Source organism: Pseudophryne corroboree, chromosome 4, assembly GCF_028390025.1.
Source record: "Pseudophryne corroboree isolate aPseCor3 chromosome 4, aPseCor3.hap2, whole genome shotgun sequence".
NCBI classification, from domain to species: domain Eukaryota; kingdom Metazoa; phylum Chordata; class Amphibia; order Anura; family Myobatrachidae; genus Pseudophryne; species Pseudophryne corroboree.
In genome coordinates this window covers 633872427-633891627 of record NC_086447.1, presented here as the reverse complement: position 1 = coordinate 633891627, position 19201 = coordinate 633872427, and the positions used below count along the sequence as shown (strand labels likewise).

The window sequence follows — 19201 nt, the reverse complement described above, 5'->3', positions numbered from 1 at the left end:
CTTTCTTTCTTCCATCCTTTGTAATATCATATTAAATATTAAGGCTACAAGTTTATAATCAATGACTAATGACATAAGAAAAGGAAAAAAAACATTATACAAAGCTGCTCCAGGTGAGGCTTGAACTCACAACCTCGGCATTGCTCAACAGATACTGTCTTATAAGTACCGCGCGCTGACCAATTGCGCCACTGGAGCGCTTTGCAACATTAATTGGTTAAGCTAGATGTGGATTTTATTCAATGCAATCAGTACAGTCATAAGAATTGAAAAAGAAAATCATTTTTGGTGATGAATGATGAGCAACAAAGGAACATGCATGCCAGATGGCACTTGAATAAGCTGTCCACGGTGATAGAAAAGGTTTAAAAAACAACAACAACAATGTTATCATAATAAATGTCATATTTTAGCTTCTGTGGTCATTTTTTACAAGCTAAACACTGCAAGACTGTTTTACAGTTGAAGCAAGGATAAAATATCAACTTTACTGATGAGACACTTGCTGTAATGACTTCCAACTCAGACGGGACTTAAACCCACAACCACTGGCTTAGGAGAACAGTGCCTTATCCATTATGCCAGTGGTGCTTACTGATGTCCTTATTTAAGACTGATAGGTTTTTAATAGTCAATTATTTATTTTTGAAAAAAATTGAAGCTGTTTACTGTGTTCTTTGCATTACCAAGTCCAGCATGAAATGTGCTGGTACTATCCAGAGCTGTCAGTATGGATTATCATGCTATATTGCAGAAAATCAATTTGATGCAACTGCTTTACCAACAGTATGTTAATCTTTTCCATTGCTGTTTTGTTGGCTGACTGAAGGAAGATATGCAGTGCATTTGAACCAAAGCAGATGTGTGCTGACAACTTAAATGCACAATCATGTTTGTGTTTTTTCTTTCTTTCTTTCTTCCATCCTTTGTAATATCATATTAAATATTAAGGTAGCAGTTTATAATCAATGACTAATGACATAAAAAAAGGAAAAAAAAACATTATACGAAGCTGCTTCAGGTGAGGCTTGAACTCACAACCTTGGCATTGCTCAACAGATACTGTCTTATAAGTACCGCGCGCTGACCAATTGCGTCACTGGAGCACTTTGCAGCATTAATTGGTTATGCTAGATGTGGATTTTATTCAATACAATCAGTACAGTCATAAGAATTGAAAAAGAAAATCATTTTTGGTGATGAATGATGAGCAACAAAGGAACATGCATGCCAGATTGCACTTGAATAAGCTGTCCACTGTGATAGAAAAGGTTTAAAAAACAACAACAACAATGTTATCATAATTAATGTCATATTTTAGCTTCTGTGGTCATTTTTTACAAGCTAAACACTGCAAGACTATTTTACAGTTGAAGCAAGGATAAAATATAAACTCTAGTGATGAGACACTTGCTGTAATGACTTCCAACTCAGACGGGACTTAAACCCACAACCACTGGCTTAGGAGAACAGTGCCTTATCCATTATGCCAGTGGTGCTTACTGATGTCCTTATTTAAGACTGATAGGTTTTTAATAGTCAATTATTTATTTTTGAAAAAAATTGAAGCTGTTTACTGTGTTCTTTGCAGTATTAAGTCCAGCATGATATGTGCTGGTACTATCCAGAGCTGTCAGTATGGATTATCATGCTATATTGCAGAAAATCAATTTGATGCAACTGCTTTACCAACAGTATGTTAATCTTTTCCATTGCTGTTTTGTTGGCTGACTGAAGGAAGATATGCAGTGCATTTGAACCAAAGCAGATGTGTGCTGACAACTTAAATGCACAATCATGTTTGTGTGTTTTCTTTCTTTCTTCCATCCTTTGTAATATCATATTAAATATTAAGGCTACAAGTTTATAATCAATGACTAATGACATAAGAAAAGGAAAAAAAAAACATTATACAAAGCTGCTCCAGGTGAGGCTTGAACTCACAACCTCGGCATTGCTCAACAGATACTGTCTTATAAGTACCGCGCGCTGACCAATTGCGCCACTAGAATTTGCAACATTGATTGGTTATGCTAGATGTGGATTTTATTCAATGCAATCAGTACAGTCATAAGAATTGAAAAAGAAAATCATTTTTGGTGATGAATGATGAGCAACAAAGGAACATGCATGCCAGATGGTACTTAAATAAGATGTCCACGGTGATAGAAAATGTTTAAAAAAAACAACAACAATGTTATCATAATAAATGTCATATTTTAGCTTCTGTGGTCATTTTTTGCAAGCTAAACACTGCAAGACTGTTTTACAGTCGAAGCAAGGATAAAATATCAATTCTAGTGATGAGACACTTGCTGTAATGACTTCCACCCCATATGGAACTTGGACCCCCTGTCTTAGGAGGGCAGTGACTTATCCATTATGCCAGTGGTGCTTACTGATGTCCTTATTTAAGACTGATAGGTTTTTAATAGTCAATTATTTATTTTTGAAAAAAAGTGAAGCTGTTTACTGTGTTCTTTGCATTACCAAGTCCAGCAAGAAATGTGCTGGTACTATCCAGAGCTGTCAGTATGGATTATCATGCTATATTGCAGAAAATCAATTTGATGCAACTGCTTTACCAACAGTATGTTAATCTTTTCCATTGCTGTTTTGTTGGCTGACTGAAGGAAGATATGCAGTGCATTTGAACCAAAGCAGATGTGTGCTGACAACTTAAATGCACAATCATGTTTGTGTTTTTTCTTTCTTTCTTCCATCCTTTGTAATATCATATTAAATACTAAGGTAGCAGTTTATAATCAATGACTAATGACATAAGAAAAGGAAAAAAAAACAGTATACAAAGATGCTCCAGGTGAGGCTTTACCTCACAACCTTGGCATTGCTCAACAGATACTGTCTTATAAGTTTCGCGCGCTGACCAATTGCGCCACTGGAGCACTTTGCAGCATTAATTGGTTATGCTAGATGTGGATTTTATTCAATACAATCAGTACAGTCATAAGAATTGAAAAAGAAAATCATTTTTGGTGATGAATGATGAGCAACAAAGGAACATGCATGCCAGATGGCACTTGAATAAGCTGTCCACGGTGATAGAAAAGGTTTAAAAAACAACAACAACAATGTTATCATAATAAATGTCATATTTTAGCTTCTGTGGTCATTTTTTACAAGCTAAACACTGCAAGACTGTTTTACAGTTGAAGCAAGGATAAAATATCAACTCTACTGATGAGACACTTGCTGTAATGACTTCCAACTCAGACGGGACTTAAACCCACAACCACTGGCTTAGGAGAACAGTGCCTTATCCATTATGCCAGTCTTGCTTACTGATGTTCTTATTTAAGACTGATAGGTTTTTAATAGTCAATTATTTTTTTTTGAAAAAAATTGAAGCTGTTTACTGTGTTCTTTGCATTACCAAGTCCAGCATGAAATGTGCTGGTACTATCCAGAGCTGTCAGTATGGATTATCATGCTATATTGCAGAAAATCAATTTGATGCAACTGCTTTACCAACAGTATGTTAATCTTTTCCATTGCTGTTTTGTTGGCTGACTGAAGGAAGATATGCAGTGCATTTAAACCAAAGCAGATGTGTGCTGACAACTTAAATGCACAATCATGTTTGTGTGTTTTCTTTCTTTCTTCCATCCTTTGTAATATCATATTAAATATTAAGGCTACAAGTTTATAATCAATGACTAATGACATAAGAAAAGGAAAAAAAAAACATTATACAAAGTTGCTCCAGGTGAGGCTTGAACTCACAACCTCGGCATTGCTCAACAGATACTGTCTTATAAGTTCCTCGCGCTGACCAATTGCGCCACTGGAGCACTTTGCAACATTGATTGGTTATGCTAGATGTGGATTTTATTCAATGCAATCAGTACAGTCATAAGAATTGAAAAAGAAAATCATTTTTGGTGATGAATGATGAGCAACAAAGGAACATGCATGCCAGATGGTACTTAAATAAGATGTCCACGGTGATAGAAAATGTTTAAAAAAAACAACAACAATGTTATCATAATAAATGTCATATTTTAGCTTCTGTGGTCATTTTTTGCAAGCTAAACACTGAAAGACTGTTTTACAGTCGAAGCAAGGATAAAATATCAATTCTAATGATGAGACACTTGCTGTAATGACTTCCACCCCATATGGAACTTGGACCCCTGTCTTAGGAGGGCAGTGACTTATCCATTATGCCAGTGGTGCTTACTGATGTTCTTATTTAAGACTGTTAGGTTTTTAATAGTCAATTATTTATTTTTGAGGAAAAAGTGAAGCTGTTTACTGTGTTCTTTGCATTACCAAGTCCAGCATGAAATGTGCTGGTACTATCCAGAGCTGTCAGTATGGATTATCATGCTATATTGCAGAAAATCAATTTGATGCAACTGCTTTACCAACAGTATGTTAATCTTTTCCATTGCTGTTTTGTTGGCTGACTGAAGGAAGATATGCAGTGCATTTGAACCAAAGCAGATGTGTGCTGACAACTTAAATGCACAATCATGTTTGTGTTTTTTCTTTCTTTCTTCCATCCTTTGTAATATCATATTAAATATTAAGGTAGCAGTTTATAATCAATGACTAATGAAATAAAAAAAGGAAAAAAAAACATTATACAAAGCTGCTCCAAGTGAGGCTTGAACTCACAACCTCGGCAGTGCTCAACAGATACTGTCTTATAAGTACCGCGTGCTGACCAATTTCACCACTGGAGCACTTTGCAGCATTAATTGGTTATGCTAGATGTGGATTTTATTCAATACAATCAGTACAGTCATAAGAATTGAAAAAGAAAATCATTTTTGGTGATGAATGATGAGCAACAAAGGAACATGCATGCCAGATGGCACTTGAATAAGCTGTCCACTGTGATAGAAAAGGTTTAAAAAACAAAAACAACAACAATGTTATCCTAATTAATGTCATATTTTAGCTACTGTGGTCATTTTTTACAAGCTAAACACTGCAAGACTGTTTTACAGTTGAAGCAAGGATAAAATATCAACTCTAGTGATGAGACACTTGCTGTAATGACTTCCAACTCAGACGGGACTTAAACCCACAAGCACTGGCTTAGGAGAACAGTGCCTTATCCATTATGCCAGTGGTGCTTACTGATGTCCTTATTTAAGACTGATAGGTTTTTAATAGTCAATTATTTATTTTTGAAAAAAAGTGAAGCTGTTTACTGTGTTCTTTGCATTACCAAGTCCAGCAAGAAATGTGCTGGTACTATCCAGAGTTGTCAGTATGGATTATCATGCTATATTGCAGAAAATCAATTTGATGCAACTGCTTTACCAACAGTATGTTAATCTTTTCCATTGCTGTTTTGTTGGCTGACTGAAGGAAGATATGCAGTGCATTTGAACCAAAGCAGATGTGTGCTGACAACTTAAATGCACAATCATGTTTGTGTTTTTTCTTTCTTTCTTCCATCCTTTGTAATATCATATTAAATATTAAGGTAGCAGTTTATAATCAATGACTAATGACATAAGAAAAGGAAAAAAAACAGTATACAAAGATGCTCCAGGTGAGGCTTGAACTCACAACCTCGGCATTGCTCAACAGATACTGTCTTATAAGTACCGCGAGCTGACCAATTGCGCCACTGGAGCATTTTCCAGCATTAATTGGTTATGCTAGATGTGGATTTTATTCAATACAATCAGTACATTCATAAGAATTGAAAAAGAAAATCATTTTTGGTGATGAATGATGAGCAACAAAGGAACATGCATGCCAGATGGCACTTGAATAAGCTGTCCACGGTGATAGAAAAGGTTTAAAAAACAACAACAACAATGTTATCATAATAAATGTCTTATTTTAGCTTCTGTGGTCATTTTTTACTAGCTAAACACTGCAAGACTGTTTTACAGTTGAAGCAAGGATAAAATATCAACTCTACTGATGAGACACTTGCTGTAATGACTTCCAACTCAGACGGGACTTAAACCCACAACCACTGGCTTAGGAGAACAGTGCCTTATCCATTATGCCAGTGGTGCTTACTGATGTCCTTATTTAAGACTGATAGGTTTTTAATAGTCAATTATTTATTTTTGAAAAAAATTTAAGCTGTTTACTGTGTTCTTTGCATTACCAAGTCCAGCATGAAATGTGCTGGTACTATCCAGAGCTGTCAGTATGGATTATCATGCTATATTGCAGAAAATCAATTTGATGCAACTGCTTTACCAACAGTATGTTAATCTTTTCCATTGCTGTTTTGTTGGCTGACTGAAGGAAGATATGCAGTGCATTTGAACCAAAGCAGATGTGTGCTGACAACTTAAATGCACAATCATGTTTGTGTTTTTTCTTTCTTTCTTCCATCCTTTGTAATATCATATTAAATATTAAGGTAGCAGTTTATAATCAATGACTAATGACATAAGAAAAGGAAAAAAAACAGTATACAAAGATGCTCCAGGTGAGGCTTGAACTCACAACCTCGGCATTGCTCAACAGATACTGTCTTATAAGTACCGCGAGCTGACCAATTGCGCCACTGGAGCATTTTCCAGCATTAATTGGTTACGCTAGATGTGGATTTTATTCAATACAATCAGTACATTCATAAGAATTGAAAAAGAAAATCATTTTTGGTGATGAATGATGAGCAACAAAGGAACATGCATGCCAGATGGCACTTGAATAAGCTGTCCACTGTGATAGAAAAGGTTTAAAAAACAACAACAACAACAATGTTATCATAATTAATGTCATATTTTAGCTTCTGTGGTCATTTTTTATAAGCTAAACACTGCAAGACTGTTTTACAGTTGAAGCAAGGATAAAATATAAACTCTAGTGATGAGACACTTGCTGTAATGACTTCCAACTCAGACGGGACTTAAACCCACAACCACTGGCTTAGGAGAACAGTGCCTTATCCATTATGCCAGTGGTGCTTACTGATGTCTTTATTTAAGACTGATAGGGTTTTAATAGTCAATTATTTATTTTTGAAAAAAAATTGAAGCTGTTTACTGTGTTCTTTGCATTACCAAGTCCAGCAAGAAATGTGCTGGTACTATCCAGAGCTGTCAGTATGGATTATCATGCTATATTGCAGAAAATCAATTTGATGCAACTGCTTTACCAACAGTATGTTATTCTTTTCCATTGCTGTTTTGTTGGCTGACTGAAGGAAGATATGCAGTGCATTTGAACCAAAGCAGATGTGTGCTGACAACTTAAATGCACAATCGTGTTTGTGTGTTTTCTTTCTTTCTTCCATCCTTTGTAATATCATAATAAATATTAAGGCTACAAGTTTATAATCAATGACTAATGACATAAGAAAAGGAAAAAAAAAACATTATACAAAGCTGCTCCAGGTGAGGCTTGAACTCACAACCTCGGCATTGCTCAACAGATACTGTCTTATAAGTACCGCGCGCTGACAAATTGCACCACTGAAGCACTTTGCAACATTGATTGGTTATGCTAGATGTGGATTTTATTCAATGCAATCAGTACATTCATAAGAATTGAAAAAGAATATCATTTTTGGTGATGAATGATGAGCAACAAAGGAACATGCATGCCAGATGGTACTTAAATAAGATGTCCACGGTGATAGAAAATGTTTAAAAAAACAACAACAATGTTATCATTATAAATGTCATATTTTAGCTTCTGTGGTCATTTTTTGCAAGCTAAACACTGCAAGACTGTTTTACAGTCGAAGCAAGGATAAAATATCAATTCTAGTGATGAGACACTTGCTGTAATGACTTCCACCCCATATGGAACTTGGACCCCTGTCTTAGGAGGGCAGTGACATATCCATTATGCCAGTGGTGTTTACTGATGTTCTTATTTAAGACTGTTAGGTTTTTAATAGTCAATTATTTATTTTTGAGGAAAAAGTGAAGCTGTTTACTGTGTTCTTTGCATTACCAAGTCCAGCAAGAAATGTGCTGGTACTATCCAGAGCTGTCAGTATGTTTATCATGCTATATTGCAGAAAATCAATTTGATGCAACTGCTTTACCAACAGTATGTTAATCTTTTCCATTGCTGTTTTGTTGGCTGACTGAAGGAAGATATGCAGTGCATTTGAACCAAAGCAGATGTGTGCTGACAACTTAAATGCACAATCATGTTTGTGTTTTTTCTTTCTTTCTTCCATCCTTTGTAATATCATATTAAATACTAAGGTAGCAGTTTATAATCAATGACTAATGACATAAGTAAAGGAAAAAAAAACAGTATACAAAGAAGCTTGAACTCTCAACCTTGGCATTGCTCAACAGATACTGTCTTACAAGTTTCACGCGCTGACCAATTGCGCCACTGGAGCACTTTGCAGCATTAATTGGTTATGCTAGATGGGGATTTTAATCAATACAATCAGTACATTCATAAGAATTGAAAAAGAAAATCATTTTCGGTGATGAATGATGAGCAACAAAGGAACATGCATGCCAGATGGCACTTGAATATGCTGTCCACGGTGATAGAAAAGGTTTAAAAAACAACAACAACAACAACAACAATGTTATCATAATAAATGTCATATTTTAGCTTCTGTGGTCATTTTTTACAAGCTAAACACTGCAAGACTGTTTTACAGTTGAAGCAAGGATAAAATATCAACTCTAGTGATGAGACACTTGCTGTAATGACTTCGAACTCAGACGGGACTTAAACCCACAACCACTGGCTTAGGAGAACAGTGCCTTATCCATTATGCCAGTGGTGCTTACTGATGTCCTTATTTAAGACTGATAGGTTTTTAATAGTCAATTATTTATTTTTGAAAAAAAGTGAAGCTGTTTACTGTGTTCTTTGCATTACCAAGTCCAGCAAGAAATGTGCTGGTACTATCCAGAGCTGTCAGTATAAATTATCATGCTATATTGCAGAAAATCAATTTGATGCAACTGCTTTACCAACAGTATGTTAATCTTTTCCATTGCTGTTTTGTTGGCTGACTGAAGGAAGATATGCAATGCATTTGAACCAAAGCAGATGTGTGCTGACAACTTAAATGCACAATCATGTTTGTGTTTTTTCTTTCTTTCTTTCTTTCTTTCTTTCTTTCTTTCTTTCTTTCTTTCTTTCTTTCTTTCTTTCTTTCTTTCTTTCTTTCTTTCTTTCTTTCTTTCTTCCATCCTTTGTAATATCATATTAAATATTAAGGTAGCAGTTTATAATCAATGACTAATGACATAAAAAAAAGGAAAAAAAAACATTATACAAAGCTGCTCCAGGTGAGGCTTGAACTCACAACCTCGGCATTGCTCAACAGATACTGTCTTATAAGTACCGCGAGCTGAACAATTGCGCCACTAGCGCTCTTTGCAGCATTAACTGGTTATGCTAGATGTGGATTTTATTCAATACAATCAGTACAGTCATAAGAATTGAAAAAGAAAATCATTTTTGGTGATGAAAGATGAGCAACAAAGGAACATGCATGCCAGATGGCACTTGAATAAGGTGTCCACAGTGATAGAAAAGGTTTAAAAAACAACAACAACAATGTTATCATAATAAATGTCATATTTTAGCTTATGTGGTCATTTTTTACAAGCTAAATACTGCAAGACTGTTTTACAGTGGAAGCAAAGATAAAATATTATCAACTCTAGTGATGAGACACTTGCTGTAATGACTTCCAACTCAGACGGGACTTAAACCCACAACCACTGGCTTAGGAGAACAGTGCCTTATCCATTATGCCAGTGGTGCTTACTGATGTCCTTATTTAAGACTGATAGGTTTTTAATAGTCAATTATTTATTTTTGAAAAAAATTTAAGCTGTTTACTGTGTTCTTTGCATTACCAAGTCCAGCATGAAATGTGCTGGTACTATCCAGAGCTGTCAGTATGGATTATCATGCTATATTGCAGAAAATCAATTTGATGCAACTGCTTTACCAACAGTATGTTAATCTTTTCCATTGCTGTTTTGTTGGCTGACTGAAGGAAGATATGCAGTGCATTTGAACCAAAGCAGATGTGTGCTGACAACTTAAATGCACAATCATGTTTGTGTTTTTTCTTTCTTTCTTCCATCCTTTGTAATATCATATTAAATACTAAGGTAGCAGTTTATAATCAATGACTAATGACATAAGAAAAGGAAAAAAAAACAGTATACAAAGATGCTCCAGGTGAGGCTTGAACTCACAACCTCGGCATTGCTCAACAGATACTGTCTTTTAAGTACCGCACGCTGACCAATAGCGCCACTGGAGCGCTTTGCAACATTGATTGGTTATGCTAGATGTGGATTTTATTCAATGCAATCAGTACAGTCATAAGAATTGAAAAAGAAAATCATTTTTGGTGATGAATGATGAGCAACAAAGGAACATGCATGCCAGATGGTACTTAAATAAGATGTCCACGGTGATAGAAAATGTTTAAAAAAAACAACAACAATGTTATCATAATAAATGTCATATTTTAGCTTCTGTGGTCATTTTTTGCAAGCTAAACACTGCAAGACTGTTTTACAGTCGAAGCAAGGATAAAATATCAATTCTAGTGAAGAGACACTTGCTGTAATGACTTCCACCCCATATGGAACTTGGACCCCTGTCTTAGGAGGGCAGTGACTTATCCATTATGCCAGTGGTGCTTACTGATGTTCTTATTTAAGACTGTTAGGTTTTTAATAGTCAATTATTTATTTTTGAGGAAAAAGTGAAGCTGTTTACTGTGTTCTTTGCATTACCAAGTCCAGCAAGAAATGTGCTGGTACTATCCAGAGCTGTCAGTATGGATTGTCATGCTATATTGCAGAAAATCAATTTGATGCAACTGCTTTACCAACAGTATGTTAATCTTTTCCATTGCTGTTTTGTTGGCTAACTGAAGGAAGATATGCAGTGCATTTGAACCAAAGCAGATGTGTGCTGACAACTTAAATGCACAATCATGTTTGTGTTTTTTCTTTCTTTCTTCCATCCTTTGTAATATCATATTAAATACTAAGGTAGCAGTTTATAATCAATGACTAATGACATAAGTAAAGGAAAAAAAAACAGTATACAAAGATGCTCCAGGTGAGGCTTGAACTCTCAACCTTTGCATTGCTCAACAGAACCTGTCTTATAAGTTTCACGCGCTGACCAATTGCGCCACTGGAGCACTTTGCAGCATTAATTGGTTATGCTAGATGGGGATTTTAATCAATACAATCAGTACATTCATAAGAATTGAAAAAGAAAATCATTTTCGGTGAAGAATGATGAGCAACAAAGGAACATGCATGCCAGATGGCACTTGAATATGCTGTCCACGGTGATAGAAAAGGTTTAAAAAACAACAACAACAACAACAACAATGTTATCATAATAAATGTCATATTTTAGCTTCTGTGGTCATTTTTTACAAGCTAAACACTGCAAGACTGTTTTACAGTTGAAGCAAGGATAAAATATCAACTCTAGTGATGAGACACTTGCTGTAATGACTTCGAACTCAGACGGGACTTAAACCCACAACCACTGGCTTAGGAGAACAGTGCCTTATCCATTATGCCAGTGGTGCTTACTGATGTCCTTATTTAAGACTGATAGGTTTTTAATAGTCAATTATTTATTTTTGAAAAAAAGTGAAGCTGTTTACTGTGTTCTTTGCATTACCAAGTCCAGCAAGAAATGTGCTGGTACTATCCAGAGCTGTCAGTATAAATTATCATGCTATATTGCAGAAAATCAATTTGATGCAACTGCTTTACCAACAGTATGTTAATCTTTTCCATTGCTGTTTTGTTGGCTGACTGAAGGAAGATATGCAATGCATTTGAACCAAAGCAGATGTGTGCTGACAACTTAAATGCACAATCATGTTTGTGTTTTTTCTTTCTTTCTTTCTTTCTTTCTTTCTTTCTTTCTTTCTTCCATCCTTTGTAATATCATATTAAATATTAAGGTAGCAGTTTATAATCAATGACTAATGACATAAAAAAAAGGAAAAAAAAACATTATACAAAGCTGCTCCAGGTGAGGCTTGAACTCACAACCTCGGCATTGCTCAACAGATACTGTCTTATAAGTACCGCGAGCTGAACAATTGCGCCACTAGCGCTCTTTGCAGCATTAACTGGTTATGCTAGATGTGGATTTTATTCAATACAATCAGTACAGTCATAAGAATTGAAAAAGAAAATCATTTTTGGTGATGAAAGATGAGCAACAAAGGAACATGCATGCCAGATGGCACTTGAATAAGGTGTCCACAGTGATAGAAAAGGTTTAAAAAACAACAACAACAATGTTATCATAATAAATGTCATATTTTAGCTTATGTGGTCATTTTTTACAAGCTAAACACTGCAAGACTGTTTTACAGTTGAAGCAAAGATAAAATATTATCAACTCTAGTGATGAGACACTTGCTGTAATGACTTCCAACTCAGATGGGACTTAAACCCACAACCACTGGCTTAGGAGAACAGTGCCTTATCCATTATGCCAGTGGTGCTTACTGATGTCCTTATTTAAGACTGATAGGTTTTTAATAGTCAATTATTTATTTTTGAAAAAAAGTGAAGCTGTTTACTGTGTTCTTTGCATTACCAAGTCCAGCAAGAAATGTGCTGGTAGTATCCAGAGCTGTCAGTATGGATTATCATGCTATATTGCAGAAAATCAATTTGATGCAACTGCTTTACCAACAGTATGTTAATCTTTTCCATTGCTGTTTTGTTGGCTGACTGAAGGAAGATATGCAGTGCATTTGAACCAAAGCAGATGTGTGCTGACAACTTAAATGCACAATCATGTATGTGTGTTTTCTTTCTTTCTTCCATCCTTTGTAATATCATATTAAATATTAAGGTAGCAGTTTATAATCAATGACTAATGACATAAGAAAAGGAAAAAAAACAGTATACAAAAATGCTCCAGGTGAGGCTTGAACTCACAACCTCGGCATTGCTCAACAGATACTGTCTTATAAGTACCACGCGCTGACCAATTGCGCTACTGGAGCTCTTTGCAGCATTAGTTGGTTATGCTAGATGTGGATTTTATTCAATACAATCCGTACAGTCATAAGAATTGAAAAAAAAAATCATTTTTGGTGATGAATGATGAGCAACAAAGGAACATGCATGCCAGATGGCACTTGAATAAGCTGTCCACGGTGATAGAAAATGTTTAAAAAAAACAACAACAATGTTATCATAATAAATGTCATATTTTAGCTTCTGTGGTCATTTTTTGCAAGCTAAACACTGCAAGACTGTTTTACAGTCGAAGCAAGGATAAAATATCAATTCTAGTGATGAGACACTTGCTGTAATGACTTCCACCCCATATGGAACTTGGACCCCCTGTCTTAGGAGGGCAGTGACTTATCCATAATGCCAGTGGTGCTTACTGATGTCCTTATTTAAGACTGTTAGGTTTTTAATAGTCAATTATTTATTTTTGAGGAAAAAGTGAAGCTGTTTACTGTGTTCTTTGCATTACCAAGTCCAGCAAGAAATGTGCTGGTACTATCCAGAGCTGTCAGTATGGATTATCATGCTATATTGCAGAAAATCAATTTGATGCAACTGCTTTACCAACAGTATGTTAATCTTTTCCATTGCTGTTTTTTTGGCTGACTGAAGGAAGATATGCAGTGCATTTGAACCAAAGCAGATGTGTGCTGACAACTTAAATGCACAATCATGTTTGTGTGTTTTCTTTCTTTCTTCCATCCTTTGTAATATCATATTAAATATTAAGGTAGCAGTTTATAATCAATGACTAATGACATAAGAAAAGGAAAAAAAAACAGTATACAAAGACACTCCAGGTGAGGCTTGAACTCACAACCTTGGCATTGCTCAACAGATACTGTCTTATAAGTTTCGCGCGCTGACCAATCGCGCCACTGGAGCACTTTGCAGCATTAATTGGTTATGCTAGATGTGGATTTTATTCAATACAATCAGTACATTCATAAGAATTGAAAAAGAAAATCATTTTTGGTGATGAATGATGAGCAACAAAGGAACATGCATGCCAGATGGCACTTGAATAAGCTGTCCACGGTGATAGAAAAGGTTTAAAAAACAACAACAACAATGTTATCATAATAAATGTCATATTTTAGCTTCTGTGGTCATTTTTTACAAGCTAAACACTGCAAGACTGTTTTACAGTTGAAGCAAGGATAAAATATCAACTCTACTGATGAGACACTTGCTGTAATGACTTCCAACTAAGACGGGACTTAAACCCACAACCACTGGCTTAGGAGAACAGTGCCTTATCCATTATGCCAGTGGTGCTTACTGATGTCCTTATTTAAGACTGATAGGTTTTTAATAGTCAATTATTTATTTTTGAAAAAAATTGAAGCTGTTTACTGTGTTCTTTGCATTACCAAGTCCAGCATGAAATGTGCTGGTACTATCCAGAGCTGTCAGTATGGATTATCATGCTATATTGCAGAAAATCAATTTGATGCAACTGCTTTACCAACAGTATGTTAATCTTTTCCATTGCTGTTTTGTTGGCTGACTGAAGGAAGATATGCAGTGCATTTGAACCAAAGCAGATGTGTGCTGACAACTTAAATGCACAATCATGTTTGTGTTTTTTCTTTCTTTCTTCCATCCTTTGTAATATCATATTAAATACTAAGGTAGCAGTTTATAATCAATGACTAATGACATAAGAAAAGGAAAAAAAAACAGTATACAAAGATGCTCCAGGTGAGGCTTGAACTCACAACCTCGGCATTGCTCAACAGATACTGTCTTTTAAGTACCGCGCGCTGACCAATAGCGCCACTGGAGCGCTTTGCAACATTGGTTGGTTATGCTAGATGTGGATTTTATTCAATGCAATCAGTACAGTCATAAGAATTGAAAAAGAAAATCATTTTTTTTGATGAATGATGAGCAACAAAGGAACATGCATGCCAGATGGTACTTTAATAAGATGTCCACGGTGATAGAAAATGTTTAAAAAAAACAACAACAATGTTATCATAATAAATGTCATATTTTAGCTTCTGTGGTCATTTTTTGCAAGCTAAACACTGCAAGACTGTTTTACAGTCGAAGCAAGGATAAAATATCAATTCTAGTGAAGAGACACTTGCTGTAATGACTTCCACCCCATATGGAACTTGGACCCCTGTCTTAGGAGGGCAGTGACTTATCCATTATGCCAGTGGTGCTTACTGATGTTCTTATTTAAGACTGTTAGGTTTTTAATAGTCAATTATTTATTTTTGAGGAAAAAGTGAAGCTGTTTACTGTGTTCTTTGCATTACCAAGTCCAGCAAGAAATGTGCTGGTACTATCCAGAGCTGTCAGTATGGATTGTCATGCTATATTGCAGAAAATCAATTTGATGCAACTGCTTTACCAACAGTATGTTAATCTTTTCCATTGCTGTTTTGTTGGCTGACTGAAGGAAGATATGCAGTGCATTTGAACCAAAGCAGATGTGTGCTGACAACTTAAATGCACAATCATGTTTGTGTTTTTTCTTTCTTTCTTCCATCCTTTGTAATATCATATTAAATACTAAGGTAGCAGTTTATAATCAATGACTAATGACATAAGTAAAGGAAAAAAAAACAGTATACAAAGATGCTCCAGGTGAGGCTTGAACTCTCAACCTTTGCATTGCTCAACAGAACCTGTCTTATAAGTTTCACGCGCTGACCAATTGCGCCACTGGAGCACTTTGCAGCATTAATTGGTTATGCTAGATGTGGATTTTATTCAATACAATCAGTACATTCATAAGAATTGAAAAAGAAAATCATTTTCGGTGATGAATGATGAGCAACAAAGGAACATGCATGCCAGATGGCACTTGAATATGCTGTCCACGGTGATAGAAAAGGTTTAAAAAACAACAACAACAACAACAACAACAATGTTATCATAATAAATGTCATATTTTAGCTTCTGTGGTCATTTTTTACAAGCTAAACACTGCAAGACTGTTTTACAGTTGAAGCAAGGATAAAATATCAACTCTAGTGATGAGACACTTGCTGTAATGACTTCGAACTCAGACGGGACTTAAACCCACAACCACTGGCTTAGGAGAACAGTGCCTTATCCATTATGTCAGTGGTGCTTACTGATGTCCTTATTTAAGACTGATAGGTTTTTAATAGTCAATTATTTATTTTTGAAAAAAAGTGAAGCTGTTTACTGTGTTCTTTGCATTACCAAGTCCAGCAAGAAATGTGCTGGTACTATCCAGAGCTGTCAGTATGGATTATCATGCTATATTGCAGAAAATCAATTTGATGCAACTGCTTTACCAACAGTATGTTAATCTTTTCCATTGCTGTTTTGTTGGCTGACTGAAGGAAGATATGCAGTGCATTTGAACCAAAGCAGATGTGTGCTGACAACTTAAATGCACAATCATGTTTGTGTTTTTTCTTTCTTTCTTCCATCCTTTGTAATATCATATTAAATATTAAGGTAGCAGTTTATAATCAATGACTAATGAAATAAAAAAAGGAAAAAAAAAACATTATACAAAGCTGCTCCAAGTGAGGCTTGAACTCACAACCTCTGCAGTGCTCAACAGATACTGTCTTATAAGTACCGCGCACTGACCAATTTCGCCACTGGAGCACTTTGCAGCATTAATTGGTTATGCTAGATGTGGATTTTATTCAATACAATCAGTACAGTCATAAGAATTGAAAAAGAAAATCATTTTTGGTGATGAATGATGAGCAACAAAGGAACATGCATGCCAGATGGCACTTGAATAAGCTGTCCACTGTGATAGAAAAGGTTTAAAAAACAACAACAACAACAACAATGTTATCCTAATTAATGTCATATTTTAGCTACTGTGGTCATTTTTTACAAGCTAAACACTGCAAGACTGTTTTACAGTTGAAGCAAGGATCAAATATCAACTCTAGTGATGAGACACTTGCTGTAATGACTTCCAACTCAGACGGGACTTAAACCCACAAACACTGGCTTAGGAGAACAGTGCCTTATCCATTATGCCAGTGGTGCTTACTGATGTCCTTATTTAAGACTGATAGGTTTTTAATAGTCAATTATTTATTTTTGAAAAAAAGTGAAGCTGTTTACTGTGTTCTTTGCGTCCAACTTAAATGCACAATCATGTTTGTGTTTTTTCTTTCTTTCTTCCATCCTTTGTAATATCATATTAAATATTAAGGTAGCAGTTTATAAGAAAGTGACATAAGAAAAGGAAAAAAAACAGTATACAAAGATGCTCCAGGTGAGGCTTGAACTCACAACCTCGGCATTGCTCAACAGATACTGTCTTATAAGTACCGCGAGCTGACCAATTGCGCCACTAGAGCTCTTTGCAGCATTTCCTGGTTATGCTAGATGTGGATTTTATTCAATACAATCAGTACAGTCATAAGAATTGAAAAAGAAAATCATTTTTGGTGAAGCTGTTTACTGTGTTCTTTGCTTTACCAAGTCCAGCAAGAAATGTGCTGGTACTATCCAGAGCTGTCAGTATGGATTATCATGCTATATTGCAGAAAATCAATTTGATGCAACTGCTTTACCAACAGTATGTTATTCTTTTCCATTGCTGTTTTGTTGGCTGACTGAATAAAGATATGCAGTGCATTTGAACCAAAGCAGATGTGTGCTGACAACTTAAATGCACAATCATGTTTGTGTTTTTTATTTCTTTCTTCCATCCTTTGTAATATCATATTTAATATTAAGGCTACAAGTTTATAATCAATGACTAATGACATAAGAAAAGGAAAAAAAAACAGTATACAAAAATGCTCCAGGTGAGGCTTGAACTCACAACCTCGGAATTGCTCAACAAATACTGTCTTATAAGTACCGCGCGCTGACCAATTGCGCCACTGGAGCACTTTGCAGCATTAATTGGTTATGCTAGATGTGGATTTTATTCAATACAATCAGTACAGTCATAAGAATTGAAAAAGAAAATCATTTTTGGTGATGAATGATGAGCAACAAAGGAACATGCATGCCAGATGGCACTTGAATAAGCTGTCCACAGTGATAGAAAAGGTTTAAAAAAACAACAACAACAACAATGTTATCATAATTAATGTCATATTTTAGCTTCTGTGGTCACTTTTTACAAGCTAAACACTGCAAGACTGTTTTACAGTTGAAGCAAGGATAAAATATAAACTCTAGTGATGAGACACTTGCTGTAATGACTTCCAACTCAGACGGGACTTAAACCCACAAACACTGGCTTAGGAGAACAGTGCCTTATCCATTATGCCAGTGGTGCTTACTGATGTCCTTATTCAAGACTGATAGGGTTTTAATAGTCAATTATTTATTTTGAAAAAAATTTGAAGCTGTTTACTGTGTTCTTTGCATTACGAAGTCCAGCAAGAAATGTGCTGGTACTATCCAGAGCTGTCAGTATGGATTATCATGCTATATTGCAGAAAATCAATTTGATGCAACTGCTTTACCAACAGCATGTTAATCTTTTCCATTGCTGTTTTGTTTGCTGACTGAAGGAAGATATGCAGTGCATTTGAACCAAAGCAGATGTGTGCTGACAACTTAAATGCACAATCATGTATGTGTGTTTTCTTTCTTTCTTCCATCCTTTGTAATATCATATTAAATATTAAGGTAGCAGTTTATAATCAATGACTAATGACATAAGAAAAGGAAAAAAACAGTATACAAAGATGCTCCAGGTGAAGCTTGAACTCACAACCTCGGCATTGCTCAACAGATACTGTCTTATAAGTACCGCGCGCTGACCAATTGCGCCACTGGAGCACTTTGCAGCATTTATTGGTTATGCTAGATGTGGATTTTATTCAATACAATCAGTACAGTCATAAGAATTGAAAAAGAAAATCATTTTTGGTGATGAATGATGAGCAACAAAGGAACATGCATGCCAGATGGCACTTGAATAAGCTGTCCACAGTGATAGAAAAGGTTTAAAAAACAACAACAACAATGTTATCATAATTAATGTCATATTTTAGCTTCTGTGGTCACTTTTTACAAGCTAAACACTGCAAGACTGTTTTACAGTTGAAGCAAGGATAAAAGATCAACTCTACTGATGAGACACTTGCTGTGATGACTTCCAACTCAGACGGGACTAAAACCCACAACCACTGGCTTAGGAGAACAGTGCCTTATCCATTATGCCAGTGGTGCTTACTGATGTCCTTATTTAAGACTGATAGGTTTTTAATAGTCAATTATTTATTTTTGAAAAAATATGAAGC

General features: G+C 35.5%; 6 non-coding genes across 6 annotated transcripts; all 6 read right to left on the bottom strand.

Annotated features, from left to right (window-relative positions):
• Positions 1 to 105: 105 nt before the first annotated feature.
• TRNAI-UAU (transfer RNA isoleucine (anticodon UAU)) lies at positions 106 to 198 on the bottom strand. The gene is given in 2 exon segments: positions 106 to 141; positions 161 to 198. It is a non-coding gene; the product is annotated as a tRNA-Ile (tRNA).
• Positions 199 to 10123: 9925 nt separating this feature from the next.
• Positions 10124 to 10216, bottom strand: TRNAL-UAA (transfer RNA leucine (anticodon UAA)). Its single transcript is given in 2 exon segments — positions 10124 to 10159; positions 10179 to 10216. It is a non-coding gene; the product is annotated as a tRNA-Leu (tRNA).
• Positions 10217 to 12868: 2652 nt separating this feature from the next.
• On the bottom strand, positions 12869 to 12961 carry TRNAI-UAU (transfer RNA isoleucine (anticodon UAU)). Its single transcript is given in 2 exon segments — positions 12869 to 12904; positions 12924 to 12961. It is a non-coding gene; the product is annotated as a tRNA-Ile (tRNA).
• Positions 12962 to 14670: 1709 nt separating this feature from the next.
• TRNAL-UAA (transfer RNA leucine (anticodon UAA)) lies at positions 14671 to 14763 on the bottom strand. The gene is given in 2 exon segments: positions 14671 to 14706; positions 14726 to 14763. It is a non-coding gene; the product is annotated as a tRNA-Leu (tRNA).
• Positions 14764 to 17738: 2975 nt separating this feature from the next.
• On the bottom strand, positions 17739 to 17831 carry TRNAI-UAU (transfer RNA isoleucine (anticodon UAU)). Its single transcript is given in 2 exon segments — positions 17739 to 17774; positions 17794 to 17831. It is a non-coding gene; the product is annotated as a tRNA-Ile (tRNA).
• Positions 17832 to 18644: 813 nt separating this feature from the next.
• Positions 18645 to 18737, bottom strand: TRNAI-UAU (transfer RNA isoleucine (anticodon UAU)). The gene is given in 2 exon segments: positions 18645 to 18680; positions 18700 to 18737. It is a non-coding gene; the product is annotated as a tRNA-Ile (tRNA).
• Positions 18738 to 19201: the final 464 nt, after the last annotated feature.